The sequence below is a fragment of the Mixophyes fleayi genome, chromosome 8, assembly GCF_038048845.1.
Source record: "Mixophyes fleayi isolate aMixFle1 chromosome 8, aMixFle1.hap1, whole genome shotgun sequence".
NCBI lineage: Eukaryota > Metazoa > Chordata > Amphibia > Anura > Limnodynastidae > Mixophyes > Mixophyes fleayi.
In genome coordinates, this window is record NC_134409.1 from 22,842,025 (window position 1) to 22,846,807 (window position 4,783).

The 4,783-nt window shown below is 41.8% G+C and overlaps 1 long non-coding RNA gene across 1 annotated transcript; it reads left to right on the forward strand.

The window, feature by feature from the left end:
* The first annotated feature begins 3,815 nt into the window (after positions 1 to 3,815).
* On the forward strand, positions 3,816 to 4,456 carry LOC142100022 (uncharacterized). The gene is made up of 2 exons (XR_012678658.1): positions 3,816 to 3,961; positions 4,096 to 4,456. It is a non-coding gene; the product is annotated as an uncharacterized LOC142100022 (long non-coding RNA).
* Positions 4,457 to 4,783: the final 327 nt, after the last annotated feature.

The window sequence follows — 4,783 nt, forward strand, 5'->3', positions numbered from 1 at the left end:
GTCCCAATTTTGAGTTACAGATGTCCAGTGGGAAAAAGTGGGACTGTCCTCAGGTAAGTAGGACATACTTACCAACCTTCTGTTCTTCAAATCCGGGAGCCTGCGGAGGAGGTGGGCGTAACGGGGGGCGGGGCTCCAAAATGCACGTCACCGGGAATCGCGGCGTTTGGGATTTAATTCTGCCCACTTCACTAGGAAGTGGGCAGAATTATCCAGATGGGGGAGATTGCCACACTCGCCCGGGAGTCTGGGAGACGCTCGCAAAATGCGGGAGTCTTCCGAACATTCCCGGAGAGTTGGCAAGTATGCAGTAGGATACATATGAAATATGAATTGTTTCAAAAGAAAGTGTGTTATATTTTTTTAACTGATTCCTCTTTTACTCTTTGTTTTGTGTCTTTGTATGCTATTTGCAATCTGCACATGTGAAAAGTCACAGATTGATTTTTGATTCCTATACTTCACGAGAAAATATATTAGAGATGCTCACTGACCCCCATGAAGTGGTTTTGGATCTGGATTAGCTTTGTGTTTTGGTTTTGGCAAAACCGCCCTCGTGTGTTATGGATCTGTATTTTTTTTAAAAAAAATTACAAAAATATGCTAAAATCACATAATTTTGCTTTTTTTTTTGATCCTACATTATTATTAACCTCAATAACACTAATTTCAAATCATTTGTAGTCAATTTTGACCACCTCACAGGTTACAATATTATTTTCATATACTTTAGGATAAATACTGCAGCCACCTGGCTGGATGGTAAGCGACAGAGCAATGACTCAAACACAAGGCAGTTCCTAGCACATCAAGGACACATTGGCACACAGCAGTGGCAGAAAAGAAAAGTTGTGCAAGATGGAATTGTCCTTGGGCCCTCCAACCCGCCCTTATGTTGGATCTTAAAAAGGACATGCACACTTTAACAAACCAAGCACTTCAGCCACAAAAGCGCCACTCCTTGTGCCTGAAGTGCTTGGTTTGTTTGGGCCACCACAAAACAAGGTAACAATGGCCTTAAGGCACCTAAGGTAACAGTGCTGTTAATGAACTCTACTCTGGCAAGATGTTGTCATTATTCTCAGCCTCATCCTCACCATCATCAGTGTGTACATCATCCTCACAAATTATTAATTCATCACTGCTGGAATCCACCATTTCAGAAGTCTAAGTATTTTGATGTAATTGGCGGGAAAGGCCTTCCTCTTTTCCACATTTTGAGGAAGTAGCCTCCTACGCAGATCGCTGACAAGGTTCTCGGCTGTGCTGAAAACCCTTTCCAAGTACACACTGGAGGGTGGGCAGCTTAGGCAGTGCAAAGCGAGTTGGTACATGGGTCTCCAAATTCCCTTTTTTCCTCCTAGTATGTAAAGGGACTGTCTGATGTGTCTATTTCTATGCTGTCATGAAAATAATCCTCCACCATCCTTTGAATGCTGATAGTAGGAGCAGGTGGAGTTATGGCAGAGGTGTCACGTTTTTTGGTCAATTCTTTTAGACCAGACCAGATGTCAAAATTTGGTGCGGAGTCATCTGCATAATCTAATTGGACGCAGATCTAACACTAGTATAGTCGCCATGGCGTCTGTGATCCGCTTTGCGACTGGGTGACAGCTTTCATACTTGCTTCCTCTTGCAAAGGATTGTTTAACAGTCAATTGTTGTAAACTACTAGTAGTCTTCTTCTTGGTCTGCTTCTGGGATGAAGATTCACCCCCCAGCAGCAGCAGCAGCAGCAGCAGTGGGACTAACGCTCAAGAATTCTTCTGAGGAATCCAGGATAGTGGAGTAGTCATCTAGCCTTAGCAACTTGGATGCAGGACTAACTCTGATCGCTACTGAGGCTATTGATGAGGACGGTGTTGTGGGTGTAGATTGCAGGCGTCGGGATGTAGGTGAGAGAAGGGTTCTAGCTGATGATGGACTGCTTGTTGTTATTTTTTTAGCATAAGTTTCTGATTTTCCCAACAGCTTGCCATGAACTCGCGTCAAATGGCATAACATGGATGAGGTTCCTACCTCGACTGACTGAGGCTTTACATACGCTACAAATGGCTAGACAACTGTTGTCAGGATTTGGGTAAAAAAAAATCCACACATAAGAAGTGGATATTTTGGTCTTATGTCCAGGCATGACAATGGCCTTCTTCTTATCACGTGCCAGAACTGCTTCCACCGATGCAGGACTTACACAAACAACATCATCCTCATCAACACCCTCATTAGTGCGCTTGTCGGCTACACAAATATCCTCCCTCATCCTGTTGCAATACCAAAGTGGCACTCGTGGATGGACTCTCCTCAGGGATTTGTGTCATTTCTGAAACTGAACATATATTTTCCTCTAGTGCCTTACTGTTTTCTTCCAGCTCGGCTTTTAGGCGTAAAAGTATTTGGGCACCACTTTTGGAGTCCGAATGACAAGGTCTTGCTTGGTCACGACTGACCTTACAAGAAGATGTCTCAGTGACAGTTTCAGAACTCGCACTCGTAGAGAAAGGCGAAGGCCTCATTCTTTCTTTACCACTGCGTGTGTAGAATGGCATGTTGGCAATTTTATTTTTTTCTGCAGATAACATTGCCTAGATTACAAGGCTTTTTTTCTTGACCAAGGTAAAAGGTGTATTTTTAAATTTTTGTTTCCCTGACTTAAAAACACTATGCACTTTTACATAGCATTTACCAGATGACGTAGAGGGATTACTATCATCATAACTGGTGCCAGAAGCTGCTTGGTGCTCCTTGTCTTCTGTGTACTGCTGTGAATCTATTTTGATAACACTGTACACTTTGACTGCAAATTCACAAGAAAAGCCTGCCAGGCCTAGTATTTGTATTTCAGCAATGACAATTAGCAATGGAGCAATGGAGCTTGTCTCTTTGAGTGTAACCTATATAACACCGTACAATTTGACTGCTAATTCAGAAGAAAAGCCTGCCAGGCCGAGTATTTGTATTTCAGCAATGACACTTAGCAATGGAGCACTCCTCTTTGTGTGTAACCTATATAACACAATAGAATGTGACTGCAGAATTACACCAAGCCTGCCAGCACTAGTATTTGTATTTTTCAGCAATGAGAATTAGCAATGGAGCAATGGAGCTCTCCTCTTTGTGTGTTACCTATATAACACAGTAGAATGTAACTGCAGAATTACACCAAGCCTGCCAGCACTAGTATTTGTATTTTTCAGCAATGAGAATTAGAAATGGAGCTCTCCTCTTTGTGTGTTACCTATATAACACAGTAGAATGTGACTGCAGTATTACATCAAGCCTGCCAGCACTAGTATTTGTATTTCAGCAATGACAATTAGCAATGGAGCTCTCCTGAATGTCACTGCAGACTTTATTGAACACTGCTACCCCTCCTCTTTCAATTCTATCTATGTTGCTGCCCAACTGCTCTACAGACTGTGCTACCCCTTCTGTTTCCCTCTTTAAAATAGCGCTAGATCGCCGTGGAGGGCCGTACTTATAGCTTTAAAAACTCGCGAGATCCAAGATCCGATGACGTAACAATGACGTTTTGCCTCGTTTAAGATTTCGGCGTGATACTCGGATATGCTAAGTTCGGGTGTGTTCGGTTTTTGGGGAACCGAGCCTGAGCATCTTTAGTTTTATTGTTGCTATGAATTCAGATGTTAATGTTTAGTGTGACCCTTATGACTGGTTAATTGGTCACACCCACATGACAAGTTGACAGTGTCACAAAAATTGGCCAGACCGCACCCAAACCCCACCCATATGACATCATAAGTAGTCTCAGGGTATAAAAGTGGAGGCTGGGAGCCCACAAGTCATTTGCTCCTGGCTGAAGGCAAATAGGCTACAACAATGGCCTATCAAAGGAAACAAAAGAAGGGCCACCTGCCCAAAACTCGGGCAGTGACTTCCCGGAAGAGGAGACGGTACACAAGGCAGAAGAAGCGTGTGACCGTTACTAAAGGCACACGGAGAGGTAAATATATATGTTCCAGCTAATGTATAAATTACAGTCTAGACCAGTGTTAGACAGAATTTGTTGAGGAAATCTTGTACACCATGACAAAGTGAATCTTTAACCTAATAAGCTGTTATTTTTCATTGTTACAGGTTACAGACGTAATCGTCTGACGTTTTAGAGGCATAAGACGTGACGATGACGGTGACCTGCTCCACCTGCCGGAGTCACCTCACCCTAAAGAGCATTCAAAAAATCCGAAAAAAAGAAAAAAAGAAGAAAAGGAAAAACAAATAAGTTAGGTTTAGACAAGGTGCAAGGTTTAGACACGCTGACAATGGTAATGGTCCCATGCAGAAGAATTAAGGTTAATCTAAGTGCAAAATGGTAATGGTCCCATGCAGAAGAATTAAGGTTAATCTAAGTTCAATTAAGAAACATGACACTCAGTTATTTAGCATTACGGTTAATCTAAGTGCAATTAAGAAGCAAGGAATAAAAAAATAAGCCGAATTTGGTCTCCTGTGATCTTTTAACGAACAAAATTTTTATTGGTTTTTAAAGTTTTTCAAAAAGGGTACAGAAGAAAAAAAGGGGGGAAAGGGTACATAAAGGGGATGGAACACAAACACAGATCTTTTAAGTATTAAGGGGTTTAATGTATATGTTACATGAACACTGCACAAATGGTGCAGAATAAACACACCTTAAGGCAAGAAGACTAAAGTTTAAAGATAAATAAGGAATACATAAAATACATAATTATACTGCCTGACCACAAAATTATAAAGTGGCGCCACAAAGCCAGATCAGTTTGTAATCTGAAAGAGAGTGGAAGAA